This window comes from Xiphias gladius, chromosome 23 (assembly GCF_016859285.1).
Source record: "Xiphias gladius isolate SHS-SW01 ecotype Sanya breed wild chromosome 23, ASM1685928v1, whole genome shotgun sequence".
Taxonomy (NCBI): domain Eukaryota; kingdom Metazoa; phylum Chordata; class Actinopteri; order Istiophoriformes; family Xiphiidae; genus Xiphias; species Xiphias gladius.
Genome location: NC_053422.1, coordinates 10,876,677 through 10,899,031, shown reverse-complemented (window position 1 = coordinate 10,899,031; position 22,355 = coordinate 10,876,677). Strand labels below are relative to the sequence as shown.

The following is a 22,355-nucleotide window of genomic DNA, read 5'->3' as shown; positions in this document are numbered from 1 at the left end:
TATTTTCATGACGGATCAGATTGCTGACTTCCCTCAAAGGCGGCTTAATGACTCGTTGACACAAATCTGAATGACTGGCTTCACCGGTGGCGTCCATTAGTGTGCCACACAGAGCTCTCAGATGTGCTTAAACAAAATTGATAATTACCAAGAGCTTTCATCATTGTAACGAATGGCATCAATAAAGGGACAGTTCATATTGCATTTAATGCATTCATTACTGCCATTGAGAATGCCAGAGCTGTTATGAAGTCCAGAAAGGATTTTTAAGTCCCATTTATCATTCCTTAATTTTTGATGTAGCAGTGAATAGTAATATCGACAAATATTGCAAAATAAGCTGTAGAAACAAAACAGAAAGCTAGGTAAGCCCTTACCAAAATGAACTGACTGTAGCATTAGTATACATCAGTCTGTTTTTGATTGAGTTATTCCCACAGCCAGACCTCATGCAATGCAGGCTATAATAACAAGGTGGCAATATTACCATAATTACAGCTCATTCTTTCTTGTCCAGCTCATTCCCTCTCTTCCTCTACCCCCCCCCATTCGTCTGGTTTGTGTTGTCTCTTGCTGTTGTTAATGCTCAGCCTCTAATGGCCATGGCGTCTTCTCCGTCAAGGCTTAAAAACGTTTGTCTGCCTCCTCTATCCCCTTACTTATTTAATAATGAGACCACAAAGCCAGTGTCTCTATTCATAATGGGGCAGCAGTGGAGCCATCTTGGTTGGCATACAAATCATGAAAGACCGAAGTATTACAGCGGGAGAGATCTAAATGAGAGATAAATTAGACCTCTGTTACTGATTGACTGAAGAATCAGTTGAACTTAGTCCCTGTCAATATGGAAACCGAGGCTCTGTGAGTCTCTGAAAGTCAGCTGCCTCCTGCGCTTACACACAGTGCACATATCTAAATATGGAGATGTGAAGGCACTGGCAGGCTTGTGCCGGTGTTTCGACATCCTGATGGTTGTCTGTGGCTGTCACCGGCACGCTTCAGTTTTTATTCCTCTCTGTTTGCACAGGAGAGTTCAGGATCCCATGCCACCCTGTCTCATCTAAAAGAAAACAACAAATCATTTCTCCCAGTTTGAAACAACAGACTGGCAGAGGGGTGGGTGAGGTGGGGAATATTGGCTCAAAGTATGATTTCAGCGTGGTTGACTAGAGTCACTCCTACAGGTCCCCGTGTTTCAACACACACACAATAAGAAACATAACTATCCTATAATCACAACACTATATGATACTAATTACTTTTCTTGACTTGCTTCAACATTTATTATCTGAGAGAATTTAAAGATTTATTCACATTTTTCATTTCTGGCAAAAACTACTTATACTATAGCCTTATTTACAGAAACAGAATTGTAATGGTTAACCCGCTCTATATTACTAAGTCAAATCGGAACCCGTCATATTTCACCCTCAAGTCCTCACAGTAACATGATTCATCACGACAATGCAAGAAGAGGCAGTGATCAACTGGAAAACAGGGACAACACTTTAGTACGCAGGTGCTTGTAAAGCTTAACAAAAAGCCAAAGAAGGCCAGCAACTGCCTGTGGGGATTTAACCATGTTACAGCTTTGATGCATTTTAAATTGACCGTAAGCATACTTTGGAGACAAGGAGAGAGGGCAGAAACACACAAAGCAGATGATCAATTACTATTCTATAATTGGACAGGGCTTTAATGAGGCTGGTGGATGCAGCCTTGTGCACCTTTTGTCAGCTGGAGTCATTGACGTGGGTGGCCCAATCAAAGCGTGTCCTCATTAGCATATCTCTTCACACCTAACACTAACCCACAGAGTGAACTGCACTTCAAACAGAAGAGTGTCTTCCAGGGTCCAATTTCCCAGTGATGACCCCCTTCCCAATTTTGCATTGCATAACTCACAACTGACACAGTAACATATTTTATACCTAGGGCCACCAGGGAACATCATAGTTACAGCAATGGAAAATTACTAGAAAAACCCCAACAAAGCCAACTATATTAAATAGACTGCTGAATCATAGCTTTTAAAGCGAATATCAAAGCAGATGTGTAATGATATGCTGCAACAAAAAACATATCCGTTCCATTTTTGGCCTTGTAAGGATTCGTTCAATGCAGGCAGTGCGAGGTTGAAGGTAGCAGCAAGTGGTTTGGTCTCATCCATCTGCTCTGGTGAACCACTCATACTCTACATCAGGAATTAGAGCTGAGTCAGAGTTGCAGAACAATGCAATGAGAAATCAAAACAAGGTTTCAGCAGTTCTTTGTTCCTATTGATGCGTTAACCAGCTGCCACTAAATCTGCATCATATGTGATGTTGGTGTTTGGTATTACTGTCTCATATGTTTTATTGTCGCACATTAATTTATTCATATGATTATGGTTTGAGTTTGCACTACTGCTTTATCTGTGTGTGTGATGTAAGTGGGGGGTAGACTTGCACAGCTGTTTTCCTCTCCTTTGTGTATGTCTGTTTGTGTGTTTGGGGAGGGGAAGAAGCAGATGATGGGGCTGCATCATCTCTGGCTGATGCTTTGTTTTGTTTAGTGTTTGCCGTTTTGTGTACTGTCTTTGTGTATATATGTTTGCGACACTGATCAAATGAATTTCCCTACACGCATAATAAAGTTAATCTAGACTTGACTTGATTGCATACCATCTGTAATAATGGTACACACACTCAAAAAAAACTAAATGTACATCAGGAAGAAATACTCTGTCAGACACACAAGCAGTTTTGACTGAAGGCTGCGATTACATGGAAATGCTGTAAATTGTTGCAAAACATTAATTCTAGCTTCATGTTGTCAGCTGTAAGAGTGAACCTGTAGGAGTTCTGGTCCAGTCTGTCCCACTACCTGCACTTGTGGTCATAGCTCTTACAGTATGTAAGTGTACATTTACATTCCACCACTCAAGTAGCTCAGCCTGTGAAAATGGCAGAATACACTGTATACTTACTGCACACTTGATATGCACTGTTACTCTTGAAGCCATATTTTGAGATAAGTATATCTCACAATGTGGATGCCAGTCCAGCTGCTGGTGTTAATGCATCAACAAGCTCGTTTGCCAGCCAACGATAATCAACTTACTTGAAGATAAAAACATTAATTAAGTTCACAATGTGTTGGATTCACAATTATATGCTCTGTTATTAGAGGTATTCTTCCATATTTACACATTAACAACATGTATATGTTACTATAAAATTAGGGGCAGTTTGGGGCTCAGACAGGAGGAACCAAGGGATCAAAGAACCAACCCTGCGATGAATGGATTCCATATCCCATAGTTATGAAAAGTGCAATAAAAATTAAAATGGCAGGACTAAAAACATACCAGACATTTGGTGATTCCGAATGAGCAACAATGAATAAAAAAGAATAGAGTTAACAAACAGAGCGTATTCTAAATATATAAAACTGGCTTATGTGAAAAAGAGATGTGATTAAAAACCTTAAAATTATGTTTATTCTGCCTCAGAATTTAATGATTAATTTTAAGGTTAAACTTTGGACCTGTGTTCTGGAAAGACAACAATTAAACATCTGTTTTATTCACATTCAAACGTTTAGTAGTTTTGGTAGGATTTCAACAGATGGTTTTTACTTACTGTAAAATGGAATCTCATTCCAAATTTAATTGATTCAAGATTTTTTTTGATAAGAATACATCAAATAATATTGTACATGTAGCTACTGTTGTGGTTAAGTATATTCTATTAGCTTTACCCTTTATTTTCTTAATCACGCAGAACCAGTGTGTCAAAATAATATCTTATTTTTGTCTTTTTTATTTGTACAGTACAACTTTTATGTAGCTCTCCATGTAATGGCTTTATTGTTTCACTCCTTTCTGTCCCCAGAATGAGTTTTTCTGTTGTTTTTGTTAATTATTAGTTCCTAATTACATACTATATTTGTTTTTTAATATATCAGTAAAAGAACCAAGCTCATGTGACCATGTATTTGCATTAGCAACAGGCTGACCTCATTACCAAAGTGTACTCAGTTGTGTCATGAAAAAACTGCACTTACTTAAAATCTTAACAGGTACTTGTGCACTATTAGCAATTAACAGAAACACGTCACACAAGTAGGCACTTGATTTTTTGGAAATACTACAAGTGTGGGTATTGGGACAGACCCCAAGACTCTCAATTACCTGTGTGATTCAGCGTGTAGTCACTGCCTGCAGAGTGCTCTCCATCAATACAAAGCAACTTGAAATGACTGTTCCATGTTTTTACAATCATAGTAAACATCCTGTGTTTTGTCTGTACAGCTGATGCCTCATTATGGTCAAATCACTTTAACCGTAATGTTGTCTTGAGGAACCAGCTTTCCATGTTTATGTAGTCTGAAACATAAAAATTGACGTTGCAAACTTTCTTGTCTCAAAAGTTAAGAAGCAGCATATGGTGGCATGACAAAGTGTGTATCAGTTAATACTATTAAAAGGATGAGGGATATTAGTCTTTTCACTGCAGTTCTTTCAAAGCCTGTCATACAGTGTATTTAAAAAAAACTAACTCATAGAAAGGGTTCAAATCAAATCTATTTGGTGTCCTGTTCATTATAAACATATAAACTCATACCCATCATTTGTTGATCAGGATGCAGAAGCCAGTAACTTGTCAAAGTGTCCTTATGCTTATCTTTTTTAGAACTGTAGTTAGAACTGAAGTTCACCAAGACACATATATGAAACACATTTTCAAGTGAGAAAGCACTCTAGCAGCTTTAGGAATAATGACACCTGTCTGTTGGGAGCAAAGGAGAAAATCATTGGGTGACAGTGTTATAGAGCCACGGAGTCTGCATAAGGAGGAGGCCAAAACAAAATGTGGGACTTTGCCACGGGGATTGCTGTTTGGTACCCATTTGCTATTGACAGTCAGCCTTGGTTCCTTTTGACCATGATCATGCCTGTGACCATAACCAAGAGGTCATTATTGTAATCATAATGATGAAATAACCTTAATGAAGTAATAATTTTTCTCCCAATCCATACTGTTTTTCTAACCATAAATAAGTACTTATTTGACCAAGTCATGTTTGTGCCTAAACCTAACCAAACCTAACCTTACCATTGTCAGATAATATAAAAGATTTATTTTTCCAACATTGCTTTGTAACAGTTTTGGAAGGCACTGCCCATGAAGTTTTCCTGCCCATAGGGGCACCAAATCAGAAAATGCAATTTTTTTTTGTTGTGTAATATGGTGGACTTGTAGTCATAAAATGATATCAATCAAGCACAAGAATTTGGCATCAGACATTTTAACCCTGTTTCATAGATTTCATAGAGCACTGTTTCACTATGTTAATATACCAATAATTTGCAACAGCAGAGGTGTTTGCAGAGAAACGTAATGCCATCTGAATTATGTTTTTATCCACATAATAAGGAAACGTTCATCAGTAAAATATTCCTTTGTTTTTCCTATAACATCTGCTTATAGCAACTAAAGCAAGATTAACACTTTTGTGGTTATGTTTGGGCACTTACAGCACTTAAGGTTAGGGAAAGATAGTGGTCTTTGATCTTAAATATTAAAAAATTCACAGGCTTATTGTAGTTAGTTATTGTAGTTGCATTTAACCCAAACTAACTTTCCCTGATGTTGTGTTTTTTTTTTTTTTTAACCTAACCACACACATGACTCAGGATGCGAGCCCAGACTCCAGCATGCCCAAGCTTTTGGTATCAGGCACTGGCACTTACAATGGGCTAGCTGCACTGTACTGATAAAATTCACCCCTCCTTGGTTCTGTCTGCCATTAATGGGGATAGACAAGGATATTTGCAAATTAAAGTATACAGAATGCAGAAGGAACAAAAGAAACAGAGTGAAAAAATGCAAATCTCCCTCTTGGTTAGCCCAACTAGACAAAGCCAAGCCCTTACAAATCTTAACCCAATCTTCCGTTGAACAAAAGAAGTAATCCTTTATTTATTAATAAAATCAAATTGAGCAAATGAGACTTTTTGTTGCTCTCTTGTCTATTATGCTGAAACCTGAAACCTTGAAATTCCTTTCAGACAAATTGAAGCCGTGTCTCCATGCACACTGGGCATTTTATGGTAGGTTTAGCAGGGAAATCTCAAAGGCTCATTAGATGTCTTCTAGCTCTGCATGGCAGCTAAAGGGTATCTGCAATTCTTATCTGAAGTGGCAGGCTGCACTCAAATAGGACAAGAGCTATTATGAAACTAGGCCTCGCAAAACTTTAAGAAACACGGTATCCAAGGAAGAGGAGTGTTTAATGTTCCTGCCATACTGGGGGACAGAGATACCCACGATGATGCCTCCAGCCCCGGAGTGTTGTATCCAGTTAAACTGATAGGCCACATCATTTCCAGGCTTCCACTCCAGTGTGGACGGAGGGACAGGCAGGTACCGACAGGGAGAAAAGGAAAGAGCAGTGCCTGGGATCAGCTCAGTGTAGCTGCTGGGGCTCAGCTGCCTACATATGCAATTCAAATGCAGAGGCTGGTGTGCTGTGACAGAGCGCTGCCGGACCAGGTACATCTGTATCTCTTCCGGCTCTATGTGGAGGAGGTGGTGAGTGACAGCAGGTGGAGATGCAGCCCAATTAGAGCAGGGCTGTTGGAGGATGATGAATGGGACTGGCTTAGAGAGCCTAGGAGAAACATAGGCATAGGCAGGCTCAAGAATCCCACAGCTGTCTCACTGGATGAGTACAAACATGCTGAGGGGCTCCTCCATACAGAATAATGCAGCCAGCATTTGCAGGCCTGTGTGTGCTCTCCTGTCTCTCTCAACCTCTCTTTCACTGGCTTTGACAGTTATGAGCTCACCTCCTTGACTGGCATGGCCTTGAACTAAATTTAGACAATCATGCAGCTTGACACTCAACCCCCTATGGATTCATTTAGAGGCAAAGGTATACACTGTGCACTGTACAAAACGCAGCTTTGTGTATGTGAGTGTAATGGTTATCATTGTGTGGAAGGGAGGCTATGGTGTGAAGTGTGAGCATAGCCCCGTCACCTGTTGCTAAGTGATATAATCATGCTGCCACTGCAATGTCAAGCAATCAAATGTCAGTGTCAAGCTATTAAAAATGGAGGTTTAGGTTTAAGAAGGGCGAGTAAAACTGTGATTTTTATCTGTTTTTTTTTAATGCACAAATTCTACTTTTATTTTCAATTTAGCCTTTTCTTCCAAGGGGCATTACATATCTCAAAACTTAGAGAATTTCATTTGCACATGTAGACATATAATATACTGTTAAAGGCAAAAACCACAGATACATCACTGTATTTGCTGCAGGAAACACTGTACTGGTGTCAGGAGCGGGTCTTTAACCAGAAATGTAAATCAGACTTTATAAGTTGTGCTGATTGGAGGGCTCTGGCACACCTGCAGGTGAAGGAATATCTTGCAAACCTTTGTGAAAGAGATTAGTAGAGGTTTATAATTCAATTTCATTACTGTATGAAATAGGCGGAGACTCCTTGCAGGCCACCCGTCTACTCCTGTCTTTCTGTGTCATTACCTTAATCCCCTGGAGTTAGGTGGGAAAGGCGCTTAGCTCCCCTTCTCCTCTAAAATGTAGGGTTGGTTCAACAGTGTCTTTGAAAGTTAATTATATAAACTTCTTGTTTGTGCACTGTGAGAACGATACCGGTCAGGGTTGTGCGGGGAAGGTTGTTATGCAGCACAGCAGCGCTTGAGATAAAGAGCATACAGGTCACCTGTTAATTCCCTCATGAGTTACCTCGCCTTGCATCAGTTAGCGGGTGAGGGTGAATGAGCAAGACAATCGAACAACAGATACAGTAGATTAAGAAAGATAAACAGCAATAAATGACTGTTAGAGAGGGAGGAAGGGGAAAACAAAGGGTGGGATGGGGTGAGGAGAGAGAGCACATAAATCAAAGACGGGGAGAGAGATGTTATGATGGTGTGTTGCATTGGTGAATAAATTTGTCTTATTGCACCATCTGCCACAGAAACTAAACCCTTTTCATGATAAATGGTAATCCATGACTTGAATGAAACAAAGAAAATCATTACCATACTGTATGTGGCTAGCCTCCACTGAATTGCCTGTTCTATTAAAGCACAGCTAAGAAATGACGGAGGGCGTTAAATTAACACTGCCCACATTCACCAAATGGCAAAAACAACACCATGCAGAGGATGGCCCTTTCTCAAACCACCCCCTACACCCTCTCCTTTTAAAAACAAAGAAGTTTCCAAAAAAACAAAAAATGCCCCGAAGTATCTTTGGAGTAAGTTTTATGTTTCATCATAGGCTGAGGCTAACTGTGGAGTAAATGTAATCAGTCCGCTACCTCACTGCCCACACTGTTACTTATATTATTAGTGCTATGTATAATATGCTGATATGAAACCATGGTTATGCAAGGTTACATCAGTTCCTGTTTTCCCCCGGAGAGAGGCAAGTTTGTTCCGAAGCTCGCTGCTGTATTTAAACCCTACACCTTAATGAAGGGTGCATCATTCAGCTGTGATTGCGACTAGAAACAGAGTTATACTCCGTGACGGAGCGGGAGTGGGGAGGGTCCGAGAGAAAGAGAGAGGCCCAATGTGAATGTAATCCCTCAGTTCCACAACAGCAAGTCTTATAAAAACTTGTCAAGCTTACCAATTTAACACTGATATGTATCATAAAAGAATACAAGGCCTATTTCAGTTTTGCCTAGAAAATTAGACGAGAAGCAGCATAGACATAAGTGGCACAGACAGACTTACTGTAGATAAATACATGAGAACTTAACCACAGAAATATTATAACAAATAACTATACAAATAAGGGCACAATAACATCACCTAAAACATCCAACAAAGAACAACCCTATGCTGAAAGAGATCAGTTGGAGATTTTGCTTTTTTAATTATTTGATTTTCAAAATTTTTAATTAATTTTAATTGACTAATGGTTTAAACTATAATCACTGCTTAGCAAAATATGTTAACCGGCATATAGTCAGAGGAAAACATCATTTTCATTTTCAGTTTTAATAAATGCTAATGGTATAAACGTTTTAGTTCTCAGAGCTCAACTTGAAATATGATCGTAATGTTGGGTGATTTCATTCAACAACCGGAAAGTAAATTTATATGAGCTGTGGTTTTAATTTATTGATCTTAAGACATGAGCGGAATTTCGATTCAACATTTTGCTAAAGTCAAGATTTTCACCTTGTGGAGGTGAAGGTTTGGGTCTTCTCTAGGCTGACAGGGATAATCCCCCCCCATCAAAACGTTTGTGTTCAAACACTAATCATCGCCCCCAGCATAATTGACTGATCCAAGTTTGGCTCAGGTTAATTTATGTGTGCAACACCAGGAAAGCTTAAAGACAATCCTGGGGTGTCATCTATGTGATAGATCTCTCCCCTCGTGCCCTCGTCACTGCGTGAAGTCACATATGTTTACATATCTAGATTTGACAGCCTTGGTGTGAAAATGCTGGCTTCTAGGCATTTCCATCAAATGGTACCACTCGCAGTTCAAAGTGCTTAGCATATATGTTTTTGAATATTATGAATAAAATTCAACTGTCACTGGCCAACATTTGTGATGCCATAATTAATAAACCTTTTATCACACACATGTCAGAAAAATGCAAGTATTTTGAGACATGTAGTATATTCCCATGTTTATAGTTTAGATTAGGGATGTTCATTAATGGGGACATTTATGGGGATTTAACAGAGGATAAATTAATTAAATGTAATGATTCTGCTTTAAGCCTGATGTTTTGCATTTTCCAGCTTGCTCTCTACACTGAACCGGCAAGTCAGGAATATGCATTTGTGATGAGAGAGTGAGGAATATTTAAATTATGTATTAAAGGCACTCATGCTGCAACTGCTTAATTCAATCAAATTCCATCCCTATAGAATATTTATATTATTTTTCTTTGATTATAAATTTACAATTTTATAAGAGGTAAACAAAGGTCTATTTATGGTGGTGGTGATGATGATAATTTGATGTAGTTTTATATCCGCTTTTATGGATTCAATCATAGTCTGCCCCCTCTATAAACCTTGTTCAAAAGGATTGTGAATAAAATGAGTGTCCGACTATGCGCCATTATACAGTATAATGATCATTATATGTCTATTAAAAGAAACTAAAATTCATCCCAAAAACACTCCAGTTGGAACTGGCCCTGAAATCAATATTGCTAGACATAGGGAGATGGAACAAGGAGCAGCTTGTACAGAATGTATGCGGTGTTGTGACTTTCTCTACACAGTATCCAATTTTTTTTTATTTTTTTATTTTTTATTTTTTTTATTTATTTATTTATTTATTTTTTTACTGGTCACCAGTTCACCCTTAAAGGGTAAGGCTGGTGTATCCTCTATAATTTCTTTATTGCCAAAAAGTCATGAAACGCGAAAAAGACCAAGATCAGCAATGTTTGGTCCATCTCTCCATACTTTCTGTCAGACTTCCTCAGCCTGTCTGTTGGAGTTAGCCCCAAGCCCATTTGTTCCAACTGAAGAAGTCTTTATGAATATAAACCATAACTTTTTAAATGGCTCAGTAATTTCACCCTCAGACAGGGGTAGTGATTTTGTTCGAGAAAATTTTCAGGCATGAAATTAGAGTGCTTGCAAGTATGTACGGCAATAGGAAGGAGTATTTGGGATCAACGCAAAATGAACTACAGTGCACATGTTTATAGTAATGAAGGAACATGTCACCCAGTGCAACAGTGTGGCTTGCTGATATATTTTTAATACTTTCTGGAAAACAATGGAAGTCTATGGCACAGTGGATTACGCTACAGTATTTGAGGCTTTGGCTACATTGAGGAAGAAACAAGTTAGTGGGATCAATTTATCCTTGGATTTGGCCTTTCCATTGGTTTTGTTGACCATTAAGGAAAACATAGAATAGCTATCCTTTAAATGTGAGTCCTATCTGATTCCTGTGTTTACGCTCCAAAGAACATGCATATGAATACATTTCAGATATAAGCCTACCGTATGTACACAGCCAAATTGCCATCTGTAGTGGCTGCAAACAAGATGTAAATACTAATTCAATATGGAGGGTCAACTGGGTTTGGGGTAAAGGACTTGGAGATGGTGTCTTAATTTGGAGGATCATCTAGAAGGAGTGGCAGAGCTCTCTAAAACACGGCCAGACAAGGGAGAGGGTGCAACAAAGGTCCCCATCCTGACTAGAAATGGAGACATTGCAGTTCATGGTTGACATCTTAACGCCTAAGGAGACTGTTCTCCTTTAAAAAAAAAACGAGCCCACATGTCGTCTGTGCAAGCAGCTTATTACAACCCATAGCTACGTTATATGGTTAGGTGACCTCTAGTGGCTGTGGTAATTATGACGGGAGCAAAGGAGGAAGCTAGGTGAGGTAGTATATAGGGCGACAAAGTCCATGTTAGCAGGATTGTTGGGGTGGATGGATTGGTTCAACAAAACACAGGACTTTAACACAGGACACCACTGTTTGTTTCCTGTGGGAAACCAATAGTCATCTTTGTTCCTTTTTACCATGATCCTTACACAACCTTTACCACGTGATTATTATTGTAAACATGACGACGAAGTTCCTCTAACCTTAAGGAAGTACTTATTTTAACACAAACAACGATCTTTTCCTAAACTTAACCAAGTAGTGTCTGTGCCTAAACCTAACCAAACCATGATGGTTCCTTAGCCTTAACCAAGTGTTTATTAAAATATTACTATGACAACAAAGGCCTAGTACACCTGCTGATAGTACACATCTATGGGTCGTATCCAAGGATAGGGACAAGCCAGAATCTGGAACGTATCTGCTAAATAATGACTGACCAAGAATTTAATTTGTTTTCCCTAGAATATCTGCTCTGGCAATACAATACTATATCATACTGAAGCATGATTAAACTTAAACTACTCAAAACACTTGATTAAGGTCAGGGAAAGATTGTGGTCTTCGCTAAATATTGAAAATGTGCTTTTATTGTCAAAACCTAACCACAGATGTGACTTAGGCAGCACTTCCTTCACTAGAAAAAAAATAAAGTTGCCACTGAACACAATCAGGACACCAATTATGCTTCCCTCAAGAGATATTTGGCAAAACAAATTAGTATTGTATGAGTGTAATTTTGAAGAGACCAGGTAGCCCTGCAGCGTCACAACGTGGTAGAAAATGTTCATTTTCTTTTCTTTCTTTCTTTCTTTTTTTTTTTAAACAAGTGACAACAATTTTGGCAAATATTGAACCTAGATTTGGGAAATGCATTTCATTAACAGACAAATGCTTTTTATGCTTTTGTTCATACATTATTAATACATGTCTGATCTACGAGCAGTTACGCTATGTGCTATGACTGTATCTGATCTATGTATGACAACAAGTACAAAAGCGGGTCACTACCTGCTGGTGCAGCCATAGCTGTGGATTTTAGAAGTAAACATACTGGAAGATGGCTGCAAAGTTACCTTAGATATAAAGAGGACTGTTTCAAATTGCCTGCATCACCTACCAGTTGTTACCAGTACCCCCAGGCTCAGTTTCTTAGTCAGGGATTACAAAAAACAATTACATCAGCTTCTTCTTTGAAAAATTCAAACCCAGAGCACAACACTGACCTGCCAGAAACTTGTTGTTTGGAGAATTAAATGAATTATGAAAGTGCAGAAAAAAAAAAAAGTCTTGCATATCCAGCTGCCGTTCTAATAAATCACTGCCACCCAAAAAGAACTAATTTGTGTTGTTGTACTATGAGCCTGATTGATGAGCATGCTCTGGATTGCAGTAAAGGAGATGCAGTTCAACAATGCTGCACTATATCTTTAAAAGTCTGAGGGAAAAAAATTGTGTCTTTAATCTCTTCAGCTGCATCCATTATTGATATTGATGTACCTGTACTATAATGTATGTACATAATTCCTCCCAAGCAAAAGTCAAAAGAATTATTGCCTTCATTTTTTTGTTGTTTTTTGTTCAGTGCTACAGAAACAAACATTTGACAAACACTCCACCATGAAATTTTGTGTAGCAGCTGTCACTTGTGACTGTACAGTCTGGATTTATTCCAGTCAAGCAGTGCCTGTATTGCCACCATGTGGATTCTTCATTGTTCTGGACTACAATGAAGGCTAAACTTCTCTACTCCTCATTCATATTTCATCACACATGAGTGAAGGGCAGCTGCTTTTTTAAGTACCTGCCAAAAAAGCCCCACCAGCTGAGATCATGTACTAATAATGCTGAGCGTGGAGTGTATTAGCCTAGCTTATTGTGTCACACCTTGTTATTATTTTCTATGCTCTGATATTTTATGTGAATGCTTTGTAGTCATTTGGCAGCCGCCCCCCAGTTCTTAAACCTTTTCTACACTCCAAGAAAATTGACAGAACACATGGACATTGTTACATACAAACAACGTACAACTCAAACAAATATAAATATACACGTAGCCTGCAAGCACACAGAGACACTGTCTTTGCAACAGGGAGAGAAAGAAACAATAGTGGCCCTGAGTAGCACAGCCCTATTGTTGAGTAGGGGCAGATCTGACACCTCAGACATCAAATTGATATTAATATCTATGAGAAGCCTTTACCTTTTGAGTTATCGCTCTAGCGGTCAAATGCCTTCCAGGGTCGAGGCACAGCTGAGAACATGAATGTTTAACAAGACTGCTGCATAGTTCACCTCAATGCAAGCCTCCAGCTCTGAACTGAATTATTAACCACTGCAAGCCTGGTGCAAATTCCTACTGAGATTACATTTATAGGTGTATGCTCAGCAAAGAGCTGAGAAACAACAGAAGTTAATCCAAGAAATCCCTGATGTAATTACACCCTCCACAAGTTATAGTTTCATTTGCAAGAAACATATGTGGAACAACAACAAAGAGTGTACAATCCGGGTGATCCACATGCTCATTGCATATGGTTTCAGTGATTCATTATGATTGGTTAAAGAGATTTTACAAAGGGCCAACAGGCAAATATTTATAGTGTGAGTCAAACAACATTTCATATTTATAGGTAAAGTGTTTCTTACTCTGTGCTTACACCCAGAGCGAAAGCAATAGACAAAGACAGTGGTTCTCATTTATTTTAAATGAGTGCTGGGAGACGAGGAGCAACAGAGAGCACAGTGACAGACAGTGGGCAGAGACGTCTCAGTGACTTGTCGGAAGGAGAAAGCTGAGTTGAGTTAAACTTCATGCAAATGAGCAGCCATGCAATCCAACAACGGCCAGTTGAAGGGCAGACGTGCTCACTTTTTGTTCTTCCACTGTAAAACTTCTTTTGGCTTTAAATCCTATCACACTCCTCCTGTCAATTTCACAAATGTAAGAAAAAGCTCATGTAGTCATTGCTGCTTTCCCCCCAGGGGAAGACCATATATCCCTGTATATATACAGGGATATCACTTAAAAGACTAAATCATGAAGGGAAATATCCAGGGTCATGGGAATCACTAGTGAGCTGTCTTAGACAGTATTGCAATTTTATAATGAATATATTAGCAAGGAGCACGGCAAATTACATTACCTAAAGTAAATGTACCCTAAATTAATACATATTTGTATTTATCGACAATGTTGTACTACTGAAATTGTCTGTGGTTTTGTACTTTATCCAAACTTCCTCAATATTTGCAAGGATACCAACAACTGAACATAATTCACTTTTAATGATTAAAGAAAAAAGTGTGTTTGGCAAAGGTAGTGCTATCTCAGGCAACGCTGTTGGGGTTGCTGGAGTATGTGCTTCCCCGATCAGCTTCTACACTGTGAGGAAATACTGCACAGCTGATGTGCTGCTATGAATGGGGCTTTATTTAACATAATATTTAACCCCACAAAATAATGTTGTTAGTCAATGATGTGCGCCTTGGAAGTAGGTTACCACTGTAGGTGGTAAGCCAGTTAGTCACACATGCTAAAATTTGTATGTTTGAGAAAAAAAACACTGTTCAATGCATTCCTTAAGCTTTTACTTGTGTTTTTTGGGGGTTTGGAAGGGCTAATAAAAGTCATCATTCAAACTCTTTGAATTATGAGAATGTCTCTTATTACAGCTCTGTTCACCTCATTTCATTATTTGGAGAAATCCAGAGATGTGGCCTCTGTGCCTAGATGCGGTTGCTAAGCTAAGATTGGCCAGTCACTGTTTGGTGGATGGGTTTAGTGAATTTGGCACATGCAAGGAAAAGAATCACTACTTGTATGAATGCATAGTTACACTGTAGTGTGGTATGAAACTAAACCAAAACCTTACTATCAACAAGATAAATACTTGCAGTATTTTTATGTTGTAATGAAGATAGGTTTACTTACTTATCACTTTTAGTTTTTTGCGCCACTCCGTCCTCCTCCTCCTTTCCCCACAGACATAAACATAAACAAAAATGTGCATACACACACACACACACCTGGGACCATCTGCATAGACAAGACCATTGCGATCTTGTAGCATTCATAGTTAACCTGCAGCTCCACAAGAATTGCATTCGGAGTGGAATGGGGTAACCCGTGCCTCACATAATGAGCAGGGCTTGCACCATATGTAGCAGTTATGAATTCCAGATTAGAACGGACAAACCAGGAGTTGGCCTGACTGGCAGCTGCACTGATAAATAGCTCTAATAGGCTGTGGATAGAAAGATCCCATCCATGACTGACTCTGACAGCTATCCAGCTCTGCTTCAAAGAAACGCATCCACTCACTCCAGCACCAGGTCTCATTTTCACAAACTACCTCAGAGAAAAGACATGGATGGCAGCCATCTCAGCCTCCAAACCAACCAAGACACCCCCTGACTTTCTCTGGTACAATACATATACTGTAGTAACGCTGTTGTCTGTTAACACTGGGAGTTACCTTTACATGGTAATTGCTCGATCGTTCTGAGAAGCGATCGTATTGAATGCATCTACCCCTGTTGGCTTGGAAAGCTTGGGTAGGGTGGCTTCTTTTGTGAATGTGGGAGGGGGGCAGTGGTAATATGGAGTGAAAGGCCAGCGCAGTATGGTAAGAAATCAAATACACAGGACATGTTGTTCATAAAGCACACATGCTCTGCTCGGTACACCGCTGGAAGCCATTGTAGTGGAGCTGAAATACAGTCAGCTTCCCCAGACGCTGGTACAAGTGAGAGATGGTGGTGGCTGGCCTTTTCCATCAAACAGCAGCTTATACAGTACTGCACTGTACACCCATGTGCTAAATTATATATTGCCAAAAGGGATTACGCTTCCTTATAAATATTCACTGTATAGAGAAATACATGAAGTACAGAATGTCTCATTGTCTTCACTGTTATGATGATGTACAGTATAAGCATTCTAGGTTTGGATTACAGCACTCTACGATGGATTGATTTAGGTTATATTTAGTATTAAGGGCACTATAATTAACTATATATTTATTACACAACGCATAAGAAATCTATAACTTGTCTTAACTTCATCGTGTGTGAAATCTTGGAATAATTATCATTGCCTCTGAGGATTAACGGTTGTGTTGGAGTTGAGGAGAGGAAAAGAATGCCTCAGCCAGGTGAACTGTCATCCAAGGCCGTGGATGACAGTTCCCACCAGCTGAGCAATTCTGCAATTGTTGGGAATTTGAGAAAATGTTGTCAGTGAACCTCATACGGATTTCTTCAGTATCAAAATATTTGTGACTTGCCATATATGTAAATTAACAACGTTTCCTCATTATGTTAATAGAAAACGTAATCCGGTGGCAATTACGTTTTCTTCTAAATGCATTTGCTCTTGCAGTTTAGTTGTATATACTGTAAATATAATTTCTAGGAGACAGGGTTGCAATGGAAGAGATGGGGGACAAAATCCACTGTCTTCGTTCTGTCCAACAATTAATTCCAAGTTCAACCAAAACAACCAAATTAGAGACATCAGCTGTTCAGTTAAAAAAAAATCCAGTGGGTGTCTTTTTAAAGTTAGTCTTTTTAGTTACTTTCCCTCCATTGCAGCTCACCAAGGAAACACTGTCCTGGGAAACACAAAGAGGGAATTAAACAAGTGCAATCTTTGAAAGAACTGCAGTTTGCTGAACCAAAAAAGCTGTGGTCACAGTGGGAAAAAAAGTTACAAGCACTTCTTGTAAACACTAAGATATCAAAACCTAGAATCTGCTGCTGATGTTGCCTGTCAGTCTGACGGGGTCATCTGACAAAGGCTTAAGGAAGAATCAAGCATCTCTGGTTTTGCCGTTTGAGTGGAGTGTTCTGCTTGTCAGTAAGGGAAAGCACTACTTCTTCTTTGTCCCACATGGCCTCTGTTAAATCAAACTGAAGACTAAAGGTGAAGGGAATGAAGCATTTTCTATAACCTTCACCTGTTAAAGATGAACCCATGCATTTGTTAGAGTTTTCATGCTGTGATTTTAATTGGGTTTCAGTTACATTCATACCCGCAAGCATTTTGCAAATAAAGTTAGTAAAAGGCTGAATAAGACCTTGGCAAAGAATGGAGCAAGGACACAAATACAAACACATTCCCATGTCTTCCTGAAAATGTTTTTTTTTCCCCTGCTTTTTTTCTCACACACATGCAGTGCTTACAAAAAGGCAGATTAACTTGAGTTTAGCAACTACTATACAACTTTTTAAAAGACATTTTGATAGGTGAATGACTGTCAGTTAGAGTCAAATACGGTTGCTTAATTTTTACCACTGCTCCAAAATCATGGCAATAAGCAATGCTGACTAAATAGCTTAAACATGAAAGAGTTTTGATTTATGTGTAAACGCAACTACTTTTTATTAACAAAATATGGTTTTGGGGGTGGGGGTTGCATGAAGAATGTATTTTTCTGTGGTTTGTAGAGTTGGGATTTTTAAGAAAGCCTAAGCGCAATAAATCTAAAAAACTATGTAGCATTTCATTTCTTTTTTCAAACTTTGATCTCAAAATGGACTAACATATGGCTACAATTAGTAATGAATGCATTTATTGGAAGCATTTGTAACAAAGAATGTTCATTTTACAACAAGCGTGTGGTTTCAGTGGAACATTATGTTGCTTGTCGCAACCAACCACTACTGGCAGGTTCAATAGCACTTACAGTTCAACTCACACTGTCACATCCAGAAGTGTAGTGCTATTTGTTTAAGTACCGGAGCGCACTTATGACGCGCGCATGCCTGCATGCGCATGGTTAATTTGTGGCTCTTTTTGAAGTTTAGGGACCCTCTAAATGTCTTTGTTGGACCATTATATGTGGCTGTAATATTTATTGTAAGGCAGCTACTGACAAGTATTTCAATTATCGATCAATCCGTCAATTAATTGTTTTGTTTATAAAATGTCAGAAAGTTGTAAAAAAAAAAGGCCCACAAGGTGATGTCTTTAAATGTCTTGGTTTCCCAACCAGCAGTGCAAAACTACAAAGATATTCAGTTTACTACCACATACGATAAAGAAATGCATCAAATCTTAACATTTACAAGCTGGAACTAGTGAATATTTGGCATTTCTGCTTAAAAAATGACCAAAATGATTATTCAGTTATCACAATAGATGCAGATTAATATTCTGTCGATCAAATAATCAGCTAATTGTGGCAATTCTTTATTGTTGTCATTTTATATCTGTGGAGATTTTAAATACAGGATGTTCTACTGTCATTTTGGTGCAAGCCACATTAGCCACTATACTTAGCTATATGAGGCTACTGTGCTGCTAATACAACCCTCTGGTAAACTGTTTAATTTTTACTTTTACTCTTTTGATGTACAGTATGCTTGCTTGACTGTTTACTCTGCTGTAATTCCTAAGTGGACTTAAACTTGTTCTATATTGGTGTTGTTCTATACCTTGTTTCTTCCTGGCATGAGGGACAGTGTTACTAATTTCCCAGCTAGTCTATACTTTTTTGAACCCACTGTTCTAGCTGCTGTACTAATTCATTATTTCTGTGTAACTCTTCTTTATAGTATCGCACCCTTTTCTGACTGGTAATCATTGTCATTGAAGTTGTTGTGTTCTATCCAATGCTTTTTTCATAGTCTTGTAGTTGTTTCTGTAAAAACTTCAAAAACCAACTGCTGTCTTTTAACCAAGGACAGTAGTTAGAAGACATTTTCTCTTTTAGTTATCTTTCCTTTCCCTTTTTACCCATTTATAATAAATACCTGGAATAAATACATTTAGAAGATTTGGCAATTTTTATGTTCTATTTTAATGTTGCCTTTGTCTAATAGCTTTACATTTGTGTTTGTTAACTGTTTAAATAATACAGTAACAATTAATACATAGTTTTGATTACCACACTTTAATCATAGTTGTTATCAATTTTTCTTTTGCACATTGACTGAATAACTCACCAGTGTTTTGTTGCACTGTCTCCTAATGTGATTGTAAGAGACACCATGTTCTTGGGGGGGAAAAAAGTACAGACTTTTGCAGCTACAGAATGTGAAATGTTCTCATTCTGTGACTGACCACAAAATCATTCGGTTGGTATTGCGGTCACTGATACACTAGCACATGGCTCATGCTGGGGGAAAATTTTTCGCTGGGTCGTGCACTCAGACGAACATAATTGGCAGTACTTAGAGGTGGGAAGCTGACAAGGGTTCTCATCTGCGTTCCTGTACTTGTGACTTGCTCTGGTTGGTTGGGGCACCTGCAAAGAGTGGGGTGGGATTTGCATGTTACGCCGTCCTGGTGAAGGTAATTGCTGGCAGGTGGAAAGAAATGGCTTGTGAAACTATGGCTCGTGGAGGTAGCACATATCTTTAGCACATTGGAAATGGAGGAGAAAAATATGAAAAGCATTACTACTTTGCTTTACAAGACCACCATGGTTCTCCTTGTGTCGTAAAACTATTTTTAACCTGTATGGTGGCAAGTTGTGTTTCCCAGGTCATTCAAATTTTGACCCAACTTGCCTTCTACTAAGAAGAAGCAGGATTAAGTGTTGGCATATGCTCAATGGCAAACGTAATCATTTATGTCTTGTCATCAATGTGCAGTGGATCAAAGTGTTTGTCATTTGTCAGTTTATTCCTGTTACAAAAACTACCATCACGGGTATGCACACAGATTTGATCTTATTCTGCTCCTCACTCTGCTTAGATTTTGTCCATCAGCCATTCCCCAAATGTCTGACATTCATATCCGTATCCGTTTGCCAGCTTTAAAGGAAGAAAAAAAAAACTTTTTTGACGATGATCAGGGGTGACTATAAGAAAGCAAATTATTGGATTCTGGCCCCCCTTAAATTATTCCACTTGTGCATATTCAAGGCTAAATAGCTAAATGAGGGCTGATATGAAAAGCAGAGATAGAGGAAAGCATGAGCTGCCATTCTGATACCTTAGTGCTGCAGACCCTGAGGCAGCTGCTCCTATGCCTTCCAGTGGGAGGCAGATAGAGTCATCATTAGTAAAGGCTTGGGAGAGAAAGGCGTGAGAGTCTGAATCAAACAGAGAGGGAGAGAGAGAGAAATAACAGGTTTCAACTCAACTCCCTGCTCTCACTGATTCTCTTTGAACTCACAGCCAATTTTGCATGCTTGCGCAGACCTACGCCTCTAAGCCAGAAGAGCCCAGCACTTCCGACATCTAACCCTTGTGCTCAACCTGTGGAGCCGGCTCCCGCTCGCTGCCTCGGCTGCTTGCTTCAGAACAAGGGCCAAAGTTGAAGGAGAGAACTTGACACACCCCTTGGCTCCAGTAACCACCTGTGGCATATGCCTCTTTTTCTGTGATCCCTGTGTGAAACAGTTTTAGCCCGAAGATAAGTGGTTTTACAACAGTAAGTGCAGCAAAACACATTTTGATGAAATGTGTTGAATGGCAAGTGGGAATGCACTATGATTTTTAATACTGCAACCAAGAAGACATATAGTTCACATTTTATTTCATACACAGATATTATGAGCAAAGTCATTTATGCCATTTTTTTCTGCTGACAGTGAGGTGCAGGATCATCAAACACGGATGTAATTATTAGGGATGCTGGGCTTGTCCAGTAATTTCTCACTGGAAAAATTGTACAGGCATACTGTATGTCTACATTAAACGGTGGAAATTAAAAAACAATATACTATAACCCGACACTTCATGATTTTCTACACTCTTGTACCCCATCAAGCCAGTCCAGGTTGTTTATGATATGCACCCCAACTGCTACATCAATAACCTTACACACCGAGCGGCAGATTTTTTTTTTCCCCCTCCACCACCCAACTAAGCTGTCCTCCACACTCCTACTGTCGCCTTCTTCTTGTCTTCACAGAGGTTTCCCAGAAGAGAGGAATGGGAGATAATCGCGGAGGTGGCGCAGCCCAGAGCTGGATCTCAAATAAGGGAAGCTGAGAATGAACAAGAGAGGTGACAGCACAGATCCCTGAGTCATCCCTCGGTAAGTCGAACACTGCTCCAAAGCTGAACGACACACCGCCTCTTTGAGAAGAGGTCATTTATTTCATGGTTAAGACCCCTCATCAGCTGCTAGGGCTACCTTCACAGTGAACCCCTTGCTCACCGGATTCTCTTTTACTGCTCACGTCCTGTTTTGGTTTGATGTTGTTGGACTGCCTGCATTATTTTTGTTCTGGCCAATATCGGATATCAACCGTAGACATCACACTCTTGAACTGCAGACCAGACCAGACACCTGGGATATTCATACAGATTTACATACATGTATGAAATGAGAGCCACATTGAATATGAATTATGAAGACATGATGATTATGAATGGTACCATGCTGTATTCTTTTTGGCAACTGTTTGATTTAGCTTTTGACAAAAACCTATATTAGTTTTATAGTTAGTATCAGGCAAGTTTTAGTCAACAAAAATGAAAGATATTTTAGTCCAGTTTTCATTGTGCAAATTTTATGTCTTCTAAGCTTTCTGAGGTTACAACTTTAAGTATATCTGATGTGTAGTTGCTATGGTTACAGATGTTCTTATCCATTGTGGGGTTAGCAGAAGAGGCAGTGTTCATCTGTTTACAGTAGGCTCAATCTCCATGGTAAATACTGTGAACTTTTCCAAACTCTGGCTGAAAAAAGTCAGTCACTGTCAATTGCAAAAATATTCCTTTAATGAACACCTGGAGGTTGATTTAGATGGTTGACGGCTTCTTTTAATTCTACACTCATTATTGCCGATAGTTCAGTTAAAGTACTTTCCATGTTACATCCACAGTCCTTAGTAGTGTTATGTTTACTACGGCTTACCACTGCATCTAATTCTGTTACTTTTAAGCTAGCGTTACCGGCAGATGCATAATGGTACTGAAGTTGCTGCTGCTTATTAGTGCAGCTGCTCAAGCAGCTAAATCACCTTCTGAAGAAGAGATATTTATTT

At 39.1% G+C, this 22,355-nt stretch overlaps 1 protein-coding gene across 10 annotated transcripts in view; it reads left to right on the top strand.

Moving 5' to 3' along the window:
- pcdh19 (protocadherin 19) overlaps window positions 1-22,355 on the top strand; it is a 225,426-nt gene that overhangs the window by 126,200 nt on the left and 76,871 nt on the right. For 7 of the 10 annotated variants that reach the window (XR_005706543.1, XR_005706542.1, XR_005706540.1 and 4 more), the window contains 2 exons: window positions 20,558-20,791; window positions 21,275-21,400. The gene's annotated coding sequence lies outside the window, so the exon portion shown is untranslated. The remainder of the gene's footprint in view (window positions 1-20,557; window positions 20,792-21,274; window positions 21,401-22,355) is intronic. The other 3 variants (XM_040119348.1, XM_040119352.1, XM_040119351.1) reach the window with 1 other exon arrangement.